Source organism: Callorhinus ursinus, unplaced genomic scaffold (assembly GCF_003265705.2).
Source record: "Callorhinus ursinus isolate GAN/ISIS: 27379988/994484 unplaced genomic scaffold, GSC_fseal_2.0 scaffold31, whole genome shotgun sequence".
In the NCBI taxonomy this organism is placed as follows: domain Eukaryota; kingdom Metazoa; phylum Chordata; class Mammalia; order Carnivora; family Otariidae; genus Callorhinus; species Callorhinus ursinus.
The window spans coordinates 6,318,975-6,334,631 of NW_027397093.1; the positions used below are offsets into that span (position 1 = coordinate 6,318,975).

A 15,657-nucleotide genomic window follows, 5' to 3' on the forward strand; every position below is an offset into this window, starting at 1 on the left:
CACACACACACACACACACACACACACACACACACACACACACACACCACGTAAGAGAACTGACAATTACATACATTGACTCCTTTTCCTCCAATTTTCCATGCCTGAAACGCATAAAGATTATGGTTGTAAAATGTTAAAAATCCCTGTACCCAACACTGCACAGTCTGCTACAACATCCTGTGTTTTAAGACAACCAACCCACTTCACTCCAAGAACAGCACTGGGAGCACCCCGGAATCCTGCTCCGGAGCGGGAGCTCTCCAAGGCCAGGGCAGAGCCTGGCTTCTGGCCTCTCCCCAGCAATGCAAACAGCCCGGTGCGGCGGAGGGGGGGGGTCAAAGAGCAAAGAAAACAAAACAAACTTCCTAAACAAGCTAAGAAAAATGAAGCCTGCTCGAAAAAAATAAATAGAACTTTGTGCACTGAAAACATAAAGATAAAAGGAATGGGGGGGAGTAGATTTTTTTTTTTAAAATGCAAATCAATGGTGGGACACTGCTGAAAAAGGCTGAGGGGTCTGTCAGGGGATTAGCAGCTCAGCCCCTAAAGAGAATCCCAGCAGGCCAGCCCCCCGCCCCCCCGCAGCTGTGCAGGGAGCCAGGTCTCCGCCAGCCTGGCAGACTCAGGCCCACAAACCCCCATCAGAAGGCAGGAGGTGGGCAGGCGATCCTACTGATACCAGGGGAGCCGTATCAAACTTTTTTCTGCTCCAAAAATAAATGTACAGTCCCCTTCCTGAACGATTTATTTGAACTTCAACATACCATACACCATCTTTCTATAGAATGGTTTGTGTTTCTAGGAGAAAACAACATTTACAACCTGATTCTGATCCTGTCGTCCAGCTGGGACAGATGGGGCGGGGCGAGTGGTACCAGATGGCCGAGGGAGGCTCCCTGCAGCCCTTTCACAAAGGAGGACTCCCATTACCCCCGGGGGCTCCGCACCCCAAAGATGACCTCGCCAGCAGGCTTGGGGGAGGTGCCCGCGGCCGCCGGCCGAGGGGGCCTTTCTCGGTCCCCAGCCCCACCTCCCAGACGCCCCCAGCACCCAGGGAGAGCTGCTGGAAACTGCACACCCGAGGGGACAGGGGCTGCCAGAGCTCCAGACCTGTTGGAAGTCGACAACTTTCAGGAGGGCAGGAGGGCGAGGTCTGCAAAACCGCAAAACAGACTAAGGAAGGTGCTAGGGCAACAGGTGGGCGGAACAAAGGTGTCGGCGCTGGGGCTTCTCAAACTTGAAAGTGTATGCAAATCACCTGGGAATTTTGTGTAAATGTCAATGCTGCAGCTCAACAAGCTCTGCCCGGTGTTGCCAATGCTGCCCTAAGACAGGCCTGTGAGCGGAGCGGACCTGAGATGCCTAACAGAAAAGCCACCACCATTAGGGCAAGTCCTGGGAGGAAAGGCCACCACCCACCTTGATTGTGAGCAGACTGACCCGGGATGTAATCCACTTTCCTGGAGCTGTGCTGTAGTTTTGGACTTTGTTCGGTATTTCCGTGCATCCCACTGGATCCTTACAGGTTATTTTTGTTCCCATTTCACAGCTGTGGAAGCTACTCGAACCCAGTGACTGGAGAAGTGGGACTCCCTGCCTCTTGGGCGTCTTCCAAGAAGGCCTGCTGTGAGGTCTGACAGAAACACACAGCCCAGAGCAGTGACACAGAGGCCGAGCCCGGTGAGGCAGACAATGGGAGGAAAGCCACTGGGCCGGCAGGCTCGGGAGGCCCAGGGGATGGCGGCTGGGTGCGGAAGGGCAGATAAAGGGCCAGAAACCAACCCTAAAGGGGCACCAGCAAAAGGATGGTTTTGCCTTCTGGAATCTACAACCCAACATGGAGACAAAATTTAAACCCAGCCCCCCACCCCGCCCCCGCAGGAAGAGGAGAGGGGAAATTTAGGTACAGAGGGTGTCTCTATGTCCATGTTTTTGTTTTTACTTTTAACAGCCGGGCCTCACTTTAAGGGAAGGCAAAATGCAGAGCCTGAGTTTCCTCCCCAACCCCATGATTCAGAGGGAATGCTGCCTTTCGAAGAGAAGAGTTATTCACTCGTACCACACCCAGCTCTTGAGAACTGATAGTACAGGTTAGGCCCTCGGGGTGGGTGAGTTTCCATGTGAAAAACATCTGTGGAGGTGACCATCACCACCACCTCTCAAAAACCTAAGGAAGAGATACCTTCTGCTAATCCCATCTGATAACATTTCTTCCCCCCAAAATCCTGAGTTAGCAAAAGGGGCTTTCAAGGTAGTGACCAACCATTTTCGAGTTAGAGTCAAAGAGCTCAGAGTCACAGCTAAAATGTTTCTGAAGTTCATCTTTGCAACACTGCCATTTTCCAGAGACCAGCGCCCATGGAAATGAATTGCCACAGTCACCCAGAAAGAGCCAGTGGCAGAGCCGGGACTCAACCCCAGCCTTCTACCTCCATCTGCTTTCTCCAGAGCACCATGCTGCCGCAGTCATGACTTTGCCCAACCCTGTCTGGGTCCAACTACCTACCGTAAAAGCAGCACCTGTGTTTCAGTGCACTTGAAAGTAAACTTAGCTCTTTTTGCTGCGTCTTGGACGTTTGCTGAAATGACGCCACTCCAAAGTACAACCCCATCCAGGGCTAGAACTTGCTTCCTAATTTGTGAGACCTGGCTAATGAGGAGGGGAGCAGAATCTGCCACCCCAAAATCTGCCTCTATGGCATAAGGATTATCTTGACCTGGTTACTGTTTTAAAGACAGCAGGCAGGGGAGAAGCTCTGAAAACCAAGGAGAAGTTACTGAAGGGAAATTTACACCGACAAGGGAAGTCTCCACTTGTAAGGGTGTCTCCTCTTTCAATACCAGGAAGACTAGGGTGACACTAAATCATAAACTCTTATCAATGGAAACAGAGCCCAACTTAAATCTGCATAACAACCTAACCCCGTCTCCTGGTCTTCCCTCCCAGCCCCAGTCATCTTTCTTGTGTCTTTAGCTGAAGAACATATTTAAGGTGATGGCTTGGGCCATTTCAGGGAGTTCCTCAAGTTCTCCTGGATCTCGCTCATGTATGCAGGAGGTGTACCTGTTACTAAACTTGTTTTTCTCCTGTTCATCTTTTATTTTATTTTATTACAGGAGCTCTCAGCCAAGAACCCAGAAGGGCAGAGGAAAAATTATTTTTCCTCCCTTCAGTGAGGCAGGCTGATCTCAAAGATGGATAGATTTTAGAAGGGTAACATAAAATGCTAAACACAATAAAAATAGTGAAAGTTACTAGTCCTCAGGCAAAACAACTCTACTTCAAAGGCAGGTGACTATTACAGATTCTGGCTGCGTTTAGAAAGCAAAGCAAGAGACTTCTGGTTTGGGGCGGGCTCAACTCCAGAAAAAGGTACCCGGGAGTAGCCCTCAGCCCTGCCTGCAATCCCACCCGTGGGTAAAATCGGGCCCCCCAGGAGGAAGCTCATTATGCCCACCAAAGACTGGGGGAGGTGAGACACAGGGGCAGGGGATGGGTCCCCTCAGTTGGGAGAAAAATTCCCACAACCATAGACCAAAGTAAAAAGAAACTTTCTCAACCACCCCTGCCACTAAATGCCAAGAGATCCTCCACGGACTTCATCACGGCCTTCATGCAGGAGGGCCGGGAGGTAAAGGAAGACCACACTTGGTGCCTGGGAGTAGCTTTTTCTGTCAAAGACCAGGAGGCTAGCACTCCCAAGGGGCTGTGTGTTCTCTCTCTCACCCCCTCCGTGACCACAAACAGGTGGGACCTCTCCAGGTCCCCACTGTACAAGTCGCCACGATTCTGATCCAGTAAGAGGGGGGGGACTGTCTCTAATCAAAGAGAGATCTCGGCACCCCTGGGGAGATGGGGGGACAGCTGGGAGAACGGAGTGCAGCCCAGGGACTGCCTGCCTCTGGCTCAGTGGGAAGATTCATGTCCTAAGGGCTTCCGCTGGTGCTGTACATCCACTGCCTGCTGCCTGCCCAGCCTGCCGCCCGCCTGAGATTCAAGAGTGCGGACACGGCAGAACAAAGGAAAATGGCCGGGGCTCAGGCAGCGTGGAGGCTACAGGCCAGCCCGCCAACAAGCAGGCTGTTCTGCAGCTGAGCGTGCCAGGCAGGAACCGGGGACACTGGGCTGAGCACCGAGGTGCAAAGCAAAGTGGAGCCTGAGAGACTGACAGCGTCCCAGGCACGCACCTGGACGCCACCCAGACGCCACCCAAGGCCCCAGCTGGCCCAGGAGAGCTCAGGCTGAACCCAGTCCCGGAGGTGGCAGGCAGGTGGCTGATAGGACAGGCACTCCCACTCCTTGCCCAGCTGCTCTGAACTCTTGGGGGGGGGGGGGGGGGCAGTTCCAAGCACAGCATGGAGACTTGAGGGGAGAAGGGAGATCCTGATGGAGGTAACCACAAAAAGCAGGGCCCACCTAGACCTCCAGGGATGGGGGGCACTGGGAGAGGGCAGAGTCCAGGCTGGGCAGCTCACCCAGCATCACAAAACACAAGAAGGGTCCCAGAGTGGCTAAGACCGGTCTACCAAAAGACTTCTAGGAGCATAAAGGGCTCCTGCCGCCTACAACAATAGCAGCACTGGCCACCCCCCTCCTCTTCCCCTCCCCCCCAAAAAAAAATCCACAAAGGGAGGCAGCAGGAAACCAGGGCAGAGCCTGTGAATAGCTCCACTGTCAGTCCCCAGGCCCCACCTCCTCGGCCCTACAGGTCAGCCCTAGCTGCCACGCGGCCACAATAGGAACCTCTGTGCTGCCCAGGCCCCAAGCCCCATACAACCGAGCTGTGGGCATGGGAAGCTCTGGCCTTCTCACGGGGGCAGCAAGTGATGCCAGTGCTGGGAGACACGGGGCAGGGGCACGGGCCTCAAACCCACCAGTTCAGGGTCATGTCAGCCCCCTTTCATCTGCCAGCCAGCCCTAAAATCTCCCTGCTTCCGGCCCTGCCCAGGCGGCCAGAGCCACAGGGGGCAAGACTGTGGTCACTTGAGAGGCGCACAGTGGCCACAGGGATGGGGAAACAGACAGAGGGCTCCCAGAACTCCCAGGAGGATGCCAGGCCAAGGCTCCCACATGCACCCTCTCTCACATTCCTCCCTCCCAACCCCCCAGCCCAACCCAGGAGGAAAAACTCAGCTGCCCTCACCTCCCCACCCCCCCAGCTTCTGCTAGGAAAGGAAGTCGCCTGAGAAAACCCATCTATTATTTACACCAGGTGCCTTCCACCCAGGCTTTTTAAAATCACAGGGTGGCAGTCAGACCCGAAGTGGCCTAATGCAGCTGGGGCTGCAGAGCAGGCAGGAGACCAGGAGTGGGGGGTGGGGGGCATCCTAGAGCAACAAAAGGCCCAGCGAGGCCACGACAGGAGGCCTAACCCTCACACCAACCCCTGAAACTGAGGGAGAAAGTGGATGCCCAGCCCCTGCTGGATTCTCAGCCCAGACTCCTGGGTCACACCCTACCCAAGTCCTGCATACTCCTGGGCCTGCTCAAACCCCCATCTGCGAAGCCTCTCCTCCCTCCCCGGACCTCATCTGGCTCGGGCCGCCTCCTCTTATATCACACTTTTGGGTATGCACAGGGCACAGCCAAGGGCTGCAAACAACAGGTGCTCTGCAGAGACAGGCTAACCTGAGCTGAACCAAAACAAGACTTGCGGTAGGAACCAGGACACCAGCACACCCACGGCGAGTTCCCTCCAGCTCTGGGCTCTGCCTGCAGAAATAAATACAAGATCCCTCCGAAAGAAAAGCTTGGAAACTTTCCTTCTCCCCCTTGGAATCAAAACAACGTGCTTCTTTTCTCATTAAGCACTCAATGCCTGGACCCCTCTCCCAGCCATCTATCATAGACCTCCGAGCACGTGCAAGGCATTCCTGCAGCTTGGCTTCTAGAAACAAAATTGGTCCTGAAAGCAACCTCAATGTCCAGCAATAGGAGGCTGACAAAGTGAATCACGGTTTAACACACAGCGGAAGAACGTGTTGCTGTTAAAAAGAATGGACTGAACTGTGAGCTGAAATGGAACAATCCCAAGCTAAGCTTTAGAGTAAAAATCACTAAGTACAGAACAGAGCAATTAGTATACTAGCAAGGGGACAAACAAGAGGAGTACAGAAGGGAGACGCTTGACTAGGCACCCAGCATCTGGTGGTGGAGGCCTCAGGGGAGCAGAGCTGAAGGGGTCAGGCATGGAAATGCTAATTTTCACTGTGTATCTTTATGTGTTTTTTTAATCGTGTATAATTTTTTAATTAAAAAGTTAAACCTAAATTGACATTTAAAATCCCTCAAGTTTAAAAATAAATAAATAAAATAAAATAAAATCCCTCAAGTTTGTGACTGCAGGCACACACACAAAAATCACACCTGTAACCCTCCACATGCAGATTCTGGCATCTCCCTAGAACAGAGGGCAGGGGTGAAATGGGGGGGGGGTGTTTGCCAGCTTCTGTCACCAAGAAAGAGTACCAACTCAGGGAGCTCCCTGCATACAACTCCTCCCCAGGTCCCAAAATAGTTTTCCCAGGAAGACCAAGAGCAGATTCTGCCAAAGGCAGAAAGGAAACTTGAAGTGATCCCACAAGGAGGACCCCCTGGGGGCAGGTCTACTCTGTGGTGAGACTGGCCGACCCCAAGCTTCAGGCAATGTGTGCAGGCATGGGGGAGGCTGAGCCTCGGGCAGCCCAGGCCTCCAGCAGGGACCCTTCGCAGGGCCCTCCCCAGCCATTGGTGAGGCTCAAAATCCTAGTAGTATGAACCCATCCCAATTTTAGCAGCTAAAGAAAACTATTTCAACAGATTTCTGGGCCTGGCCCAACTCCAAGTACAGGCTAAAAACAGTTTCTCCAAAATCCCAGCTCAAAAACCCCAATCCCTTAGCCACTAAACCCCATGTATATACCTTTCGGAAAATGGAACTGCAAAATGGAGTCAGTGAGATGGGTGATGGGTCTGTGCATTTATTCCTTACTAAAGGGATACACATATGTTGTTTAAAAGCCTCCCTTAACTGCACGTCAATAAACACTCTGCACTCAGAAGCACTGATGTATTTCCTCCAAGTGATTTTCCCCCTAAGGAGCAATATAATAACCATCCCAGTCTCTCCTGCTTCTGAAGGGTATGACACAATGCCTATTACAACCAGGACTGACCAGACGGTTTGGGTGAGACCATTTGGAAAGCAGGGAGTGGTTCATGAATGGAGCTCTCCCTACCTCGCAGAAATAGGCCCCCACTTATTGCCAGCACCCCCAGGCCACCCCAGCGAAGATTTCCTAATGACCTCAAGCTCACAGATTGCCCAGGCCACAGGGAAAGAAGACTGGAAAGAGGGGGAGTATATGTTTGGCTCCCCTAGGCCATAAGATGCTCTCTGATGACTGCTCAATGTTCAACTAGTAGCCCCCCAATTAAAGAGCACAAATGAGATTTCACAACAAGCAGAAACAGGCTGGCACTTGGGAGCCCTCAAACCTCAGCTACTGGGAAGCAAGTCCCTGCCCCTCTCAGTGGGCCCAGTGCAACCCCTTGGCTCTCTTGCCCAGAATCCTAGAACCCTCCATTAGACCAAGACCGGCTCCTCTCCAACTATCTTCCTGCATGAGTGGGCAAGGCCCTCACCCCCAAGTAAGCACTGATCCTCAACACACCAAATCCTGTGGCACCTCAGCTGGCACCTGCCCCACAACCTCATCTGTCTTCCCACAAGACAGCAGTTCAGGGCTACCCGAACCCAGAGGGGCCCTGAGCCACCCCTGCACTTGGTACAAGCCACTCCCTCCCTCTTTGCTCCCTGGGGCATGAAAACCCCACCACTACCACCACCAGACTCCCTTGTCAACATGCCCCTTCAAAATGTATCTGTGCTTACACCATTACTTGTATTTCACAGGAAGTACCTAGGAGGCAGGCGGCAGTGACTGTGGCAGTCAGGATGAGGGCACAGAGCCAGCTTCTGGCCTGGAGGCTTCAGGAGTGAGGAAGGCCCCCAACCCAGAGCCAACAGATTTTCTTCACCCACCCTTCTTTCTCACAACAGCAGGTGGCCTCCTTCCCAAAAAGTTGGGCTGTTGAGACAGGAGCTGCCCCAGGAGTAGAAGACACACCAAACAAGGTCATCAGTGGGGCCTGACCAAGTAGAGAGGAGGGGCAGAGAGCAAACAAGGAGCATCACACTGTGGTTGGCTGGATGCAGGGATGGGAAGGTCTTAAACAGGGGAAGGAGGCTAGGGGGCTCCCACCAGAAGGCCCCGGAGTACACAGTCCAGGCAGGGGAAGGAGACCCCCCCCCGCACACACACACAGCACCTCCCTGGGCCCGGCTCAGACAAGTGAGGCAGTCCAGTCCCTAGGAGGAGGGTGATCCACAAAGTTGTCGGACTGGTTTGCCCAGGATGGAGAGAACAAGAAATACAAGGTACAGAAGCCAAGGAACAAGGGTCAAACAGGGAGGGTCGTCCAGCGTCAAGGGGCTGTGTTCTGGCACCCAACAGATCTGGCAACAGGAGCTAGGGGTGGGGAGCTGCAGGGAACCCAAGCCCCAGGTCTACACTGTTTCCTGGGTGCTGAGGGGCAGTCCAACAGGCCGAGAATAAGAAGCCAGGAGATGCTAAAAGGTGAGGACCCAGGTTTCTGGTAAAGGGGAGAGCCACCATTCCTGAGAAACAAGTGTGAACAGTGACGAGCTCAGACCAGTGCGAGAACCAGGAGCAAGGCTGAACGCAGGCTGCTGTAAGCCTCAGAACCCTGACAGACCGTCTCTCCTTGACCAGACTTAGGCTCTTTGGAGCCCTCTGCTCAGCCAGCCCTGACCTTGGGCTTCCATCTCCATCCTCGCAGAGTCCAGTTTCAGCAAGAATCCTGCTGAGTCCGTTTGGCCAGAATCCCTCACCCTCCATGTCTGACCAGCAACTCATCTTCCAACAACCCTCGGGTAACAGCGGATCACCCTAGCCTGCCTCCGACAGAATCCTGAGGTCTGTCAGCAAAGGATTACCCTACCCTCTGAGAGATTTTCCATCCACCAACCCCCTCCATTCTGCTCCTTGGCTATTAATCACCCCTTTTCCAGGCTGCATTTGAGGTTGAGCCCAATCTGTCTTCCCTACTGCAAAACCCCAGAGCAGAAGTCCTTCTACCTATTGCAACAGTCCTACAGAATGTCCGCTTTACTGCTTTAACAAGTGTCTGAATAATTATTTCCTTAACAACACGGAGCTCCAAGTCCTCCTGGACCCAAAATGTGGGAACCACTTGATCTGGGGCTGGGGCTGGCCTCCCCCACCAAGGTCCAGGGACAGAGCCATCTGCCTGGCCCCGGAATAAAGGGCTGAACTAAGACAGCCAATCTGCAGGCTGGCCAGACATGAGGGAGGTCTCTTCACAACAACGGCCACTCAGCAGGCAACCAGAGCCTCTCCCTAGAGCGGCTGGTGACAGCGGCCAGAGGCACAGGATGAGCAGAGTCCTGAGCACAGCGAGGGCACCACAGATGGGGAATCCTGACGCTCCTGCTGCTGAAGTCACACGGTGGCATGAACCGCTGCAGTGAGTGTGTGGGGCCCAGTCACCCCTCCTCAGGAGGCCCAAATCTGAACATGAGGTGGCTCTTTTCCTTCATGCCATTTTCTGGTAAGCCCAGCTCTCCTCAGGCACCCCTAAGGGCCTCTGAGGCTGTGAGCCCAAGACCCTGCCTTGGGGTGGCACATCCTGTGACACGCTGTGGCCCTCGGCCCTCCCAGGCTCACGGCTCAGACCTCCAGGTGTAGATAAAAGAGATTCAGGGGACCCTCATTTAATTCCAGCAGCTGCGAGCGACTCTCTCCTAGGTGTCAGGACCAGGAATTCCTCAAAGCCTCTTTTTTAGAAGCTCTCTGGCCCTGCAGAGTAGCTCGGCACAGGTCCCAGCAGCTGGTACGAGTCATCAGGGAAAACCCAGGGAGGTCCTCAAACCACTCCTCAGGCTCCAGCCCTGCGCAGCCCCTTGTCCCAGCCTGCCTCTCCCCAAACCTTGGCCGTGTAGGAAAGCCCAGCCTTGGCTCCCCCAAATTCCAGGGAACACACAGTCTCAGGGAGGACCAGGGGCTCACCTCTTACCCAGGATCCCAGAGGCCACTTTAGAGCCAGCTGCCATGGCTCTGGGCCCCACAGTGCAGGCTGGCAGAGTCCAACGAGAGAGGAGCCAGTCCCTCCCGTTATCCCGCTGATGGACACCAGGACTCTAATAAGCCTTCTCCCTGGCTGCTCAGCAAGGGAGGCAGAACAGACCTCGAGAAGTGAAGGGTTTAACTCCACCCTGCCCAGGCCCACTGAAGCACAGCTGACCAGGCCTCTGAGAGAAAAACTGCCGCACAGCAGAGCCTGGCCCAGCCCCACCCCCACCCCACCCCACCAAGGCCAGGAGTAGAGGAAGTGGGGTTCCCATAATCAGCTGCCGGTGAACACTTCGCTGAGAACTGTCAATGTGATGGCAGCAATCCCAAACCAGAGTGTCAGGCCTAACTCCGGGGCTCAGCTCTGGCTTCTCGGACGTGAAGTGTGTACCTGCGTTTCACAGTAACCCCATGTGAGACAGGAAGGGCAGATTCTTCTCTTATTACAGATGAGAAAATCAAGTCCAGGAAAGGGGGCGGAGAATCAAAGGGAATCAAAGACTTGTCCAGGTCACTCAAGCTAGAAAGCAGACACAACCTGAAAGCTGGCCTCCCCACTGTCCACCCTACAAGCCGGACAATGTTATTTGTCTTCATGCCTGACAGAGGCACTGAACCCTTTCCGCCACCCAGCCAGGGCCTGTGCTGTTCCAACACAGGTACCTGCCTGGTCTGAACCAAAAAATTTGCTGTTAGGTAGAAAATGGGCATGGACATGGACATTATGAATACCCCACACTGATTCGGGGAGGACCCTGCTATAATGGAAGGTAAGACAAACCAGGAACATTGGCATCCGTCTAGGCCAAAGACTCACAAGGCACTTGTCTACATAGTACTCCAGGAACTCTGGTGACCAGCCAAGAGTGAGGCCACTGCTATAAACCCCCACGACCTCTCCCTCTATTCCAGATGGGAAAGCAGAGAGGCCCTGAAAAAGAAGGAATTAGGACTAAGAATAGTAGGTTAAACCAGTACAGAAGTACCCGGAATCTCATCACCTCCAGTAGTGTTTCCTGGCCCTTCTGGAAGTCACCAGAGACCAAGCAGGTGACAAAGCACAAGAGCGAAGCTCCATAACACGGCTGGCTCTTTAACATGCCACAAGGGGGACTCGAGCGGAAAAATGCAATTAACAGAGGGGTTCTCCCCCCTTCTACAGGCCAGACAACCATCCCAGCTCCACACCCAATCAAGCTTGTTCTCCAGCTTTTGATGACCTCGCTACCTTTCCTACGGGCCTACAAGCTCAGCCTGAGAGTCTCCAAAGTGGAAGAGGAAGGGCAAGGCCTATAGGGGTCCTTCTACCTGCTCCCGCTTCTAGAAAAGGTGCTGCCCTACCAGTCACACACAGGTGAAGCATGGGGGGTCCAGAACATCAGGGCTGATGTGCCAGGGCAGTGATGGGGGGCAGGAGCCCACTTCCCAGCCCACCGGCATTAACATCCTTCTTTAAAGACCACCAGGACCCCGTAACAGAAACAGGGATCATCATCCCAGTGCACAGGCCTCAGCACTGGGGCAGGAGCTGAACACGTGCTGAGTAAGAATCCACGGCCTGGGACTCACCATGAGTCCTTGGGCCCATGAATGAATGAATGAATGAGCAAAAGAAGACCCAAGGAACTCAAGTAACTTGCCCAGGGTCAGAGAGCAGTCTGCCTCTGCAGACTACTCGCTACCACCCTAACCCACGGTCTCGTTCACCCTCCCTCTGCCCTTCAAATGTGGCACCCCAATTCATCTTTAGCCTCAACAGTGTTTCTTCAATTCATGATCCATGTTTCTAGTGACACAGAAATGTGACACTCAGACCCAGGCCTTGGGAAGAAGTCACAGGCAGGACACAGTGGCAGGCAGATGGAAGGCATTCAGTGCTATTGACCAAATGTCCCCAATCCTCTTCCACAGGAGAGTGTCAGGAGGGCCACATGGCTGCTTCAACCAGTGAAATGCCGCTTCTGGGTGGGAGCCTTAAGAGCCGGGGTGAGACTGATCCCGCTCTCTGTCCCTCTGTCCAAGTGTCCGGGAATGTTCCAATTAATCAGCATGGGCTTGCAGTGAGAACAACAGAAAGCAGATATGCAATGGATATGGTATGAGCAATAAACTTCTGCTGCTTTAAGCCTCTGAGATTTGGGGATTGTTACCACAGCAAACCCTGATCTATCTAGACAGATAGAGGCCGTGACTCACTCCCCAATCTTCTCTGCATGGAAGTGCTGGGCTTCCCAGTCCCTGGCCCAAGGGAGACAAAAGCTTCATCACCAGTCCCTCAACAGGGGGCCAGGGATGCCGGCTGTGTGCCTAGACAGATGAGATGCTCTCAGAAGCAGGGGATCAAGGATCCTGCACTGAAGGACCTACCAGCTCCACTGTGGGCCAGCCTTGCGCCGTGTCCTAAACACCTTCCATACGAAGGCTCTGTCTAAATTTGAAATGACGAGAGCGGCTCACATTGACACCTGGAGCAAGTTACTCTGTGACCTCTCTAGAACAGTGTCCTCCTCTGTCCCAGGGGCCGGATACATTATCTATCATACTATGTCGGTTCAAGGATTAAATGAGTTAATGCGAGTAAAGCTTCTAGGATAGCGCTTGGTGTATGCGTCCATAAAGGGTAAGTCTCAATAAACTGATACAACACTCTTAAACCTTCCACAGAACTGCTGTAAACTTGTCCATAACCTCCACTAGATTTTAACTCCAGCCAGGTTGCCCAGGACTGGCACAATGATACCCTGTAGGCTCAGCCAAACTGAAAACCCATCAAATCCCTGAGCGTACAGTGAACCAAGGGAGGCCTCAGGAAATGTCTCCAGAACCCAGGGCTTCCAGAACTCCCTGGCCTCCACTATCACCATGACCTACAGGGCAGGGCCCCCTCCCCTCCTACACAGGGTATGAGATTTTCCTCCCATTCTCAAACATGGGAAGGGAGGCACCCTCACCTGCCCTCAGAGATTAGCACAGCTGCCCAGCTGGTAAAGGAGGGAAACCTTCCTGGGCAGCCAACTCTCTGAAGGCCCTTCTTCTTCATGCCTTCTCTTCCTCAAGGCAGCCACCTCCAGAAACACCAGTCACTTTGGAGTCCTGCTTGTCTGAATGATGCTGCTTAAGCTGAGATCAAGCGCAGAGCAATAAAACACCAGAAAGCACCTACTACCTATGTTCAGCCAGGGCTCTAAGACCACACAGGGCCCACGGGCCAGTCAGGGAGTCATGAGCCTAGAACAGCGCCTGCAAACAGCACCTGGCACCTCTGGTATCCCACAGACTCTCAATCATGCTTTGTTAAATGACGTGAAGGTCACATTTGATGTTCCAAGCAGTGAAGTTTGAAAATGCAGAGATGGAGAGATGGAGAAATTCTCCAGCTGAAGGTGGGATGCAACAAAGGGTGATGCAGGAAGAGGGGAGGGAAAAATCCCTCTGGTGGCCTGTCTCCCAGACACCAGGGATCCTCAAACTGGGACAAAGTTTGGAGACAGCTGAGAGAGGAGTTAGAAGGGCTTATGGGGCCAAGACCGAAGAGGACGCATCAGGGCCCAGGAGGATCCCTGGAAGGAAGGGTGCCTCTGCCAACCACAGGGCTTGCTGAAAGTAGAAGGGATATAGCGGTGCTGGGAGTGCTGCCGTAGCCTAGACGCAAATAGGGAAGGGTGGCCCAAGCACTCAGCAGGCATTAACTTCCCCTGTGAGGCCAAAGGGTAGGAGGAAGGCTACTTTTGAGGATTTGGCAGGCAGCTACACCCACTCCTATCAGCCCAAGCAACCCCTATCCGGGAAGGAAGACCTCTAGAGAGCAGACCACTGGAGAGAGCACACCAGCAGAGGCTCCCGTGTAACGCCCTGCACTCACGACCCAAAACGCCCTGATGCCCCCAGTCACCAGCACCGCGGGGCAGCCACTGAGCTTGCACATGCCGCGGCACTCATCACAGCCAGCAGCCATTGGCCAGGCCAGTACCAGGGCCCACGCCTTTCCCCACACTCCCCACAGCAAGAACCGCTTCTAGCAGGAGACCAACTCCACACGAGTCTCGGAGGTCCCAGGACTGAAGTCCCTACACACACACACACACACACACACACACACACACACACACACTTCCTACCCACTGCATCACCCTAATACACACACACACACTTCCCACCCGGCGGCACCACCACCCCTCCACGCGCACGCGCGCGCGCACACACACACACACACACACTTCCCACCCGGCGGCACCACCACCCCTCCACGCACACCCACTTCCGACCCACCCGCACCACCACCCCTCCCCAGCAGGAGGAGCGGCGCGAGACTAGCCAACTCCGTAACCACAGACCCAACTCCACCGAAGCTCCAGTTAGGTCAGGAGTCGGGCTTTGCTCCCAAGCACAACCTCAAACGATCAGCACGAAGAAGCTGGGTCACCACCTACTCAAACTCGGGCCACCCCAAACCCGTGCAGGGCAGAGTGGGGCGCACCGCCAGGGTGAGCCACTCGGTGCACACCCACTCCGGGGCGGGGGAGGGGACGGACCTCCCAAGTCTGCACCACCCTCTACCCCTGGCCGGAGCTCTGGGGAGCCGAGGGTCCCTGGCCGAGCCGAAAAGAATGCCCCTCCCTGGGTTCGCTGTCGGGTACAGGGGGCAGAGCCCCTACAGGGGGCGGCGGCGGTCCGGCCCCTCTCTCCCCGAGCTCTCCCACCCCCGCGCGGACCCGGCACGCACCCGTCCGGGGACGCGGGGCAGGGCAAGGGCGACAGAACCCCCAGCGCCAGGCTAGTCGCCCGCGGCGGCTCCCACTCCGCCCGGCGCCAGAGTTCGGCTCAGCGGGGTCCGGGCCAAGGCCTCCAGCCCCTCGCGAGCGATCTGGACACAGACAAAGCCAGCGCCGCCCGCGGGGCCGCCTCCGGGGCAAAGGCGAGGAAGCCGGAGGGGCCGAGCCCGAACCTGGGGAGCAGTCCTAGTCCCAAGAGGATGTTCGGAGGGGGGTCGGCCTCAGACAATGAGGGGGGCAAGGCCCGACGTTCCAGCGGGGGCTCCGCGCTCCACTCACCCGGGCGCGGCGGCGGCAGCGGCGGCGGCGGCGGCGGCGGCGATCGCGGCGGCGGCAGCGGCTCGGCCCAGCTTGGCCGAGGAAGTTAGAGCAAGTTCGGAGGCGCGGGGTGGGAGGGCGCGACTCGGGCCGTCCGAGCGGTGGGGGCGGGGCGCGGAGGGGCGGGGCCGGGGGCGCGGCGCCGGGGGCAGCCGAGAAAAAAGCGCCGCTTCTCCGCACCGTGCAGTGCCGCCTCGCGCGCCTTGGGCCCGCCTCCGGACCCGACCCGCCCCCCCGGAAGGCCACGCCCTGGGCCCGCCCCTCCCGCCCCCGGCTCGCCCCTCCCCCAGCCCGCCCGGCCTTTCCGCCGGCGCTGCTGGCGCGGCGGCGGCGGGGCCTGTTCGCCGGCCCGCCCCTTTGTCTCGCTTTGAGGCCGCTGCGAGTGCTAGACGAAGTGCGCCGCCCGGGC

At 55.6% G+C, this 15,657-nt stretch overlaps 1 protein-coding gene across 1 annotated transcript in view; it reads right to left on the reverse strand.

Annotated features, from left to right (window-relative positions):
- TSPAN14 (tetraspanin 14) overlaps nt 1–15,334 on the reverse strand; it is a 54,125-nt gene extending 38,791 nt beyond the window's left edge. The window contains exon 1 of the mRNA XM_025850370.2: nt 15,210–15,334. The gene's annotated coding sequence lies outside the window, so the exon portion shown is untranslated. The remainder of the gene's footprint in view (nt 1–15,209) is intronic.
- Between the last annotated feature and the right edge of the window lie 323 nt (nt 15,335–15,657).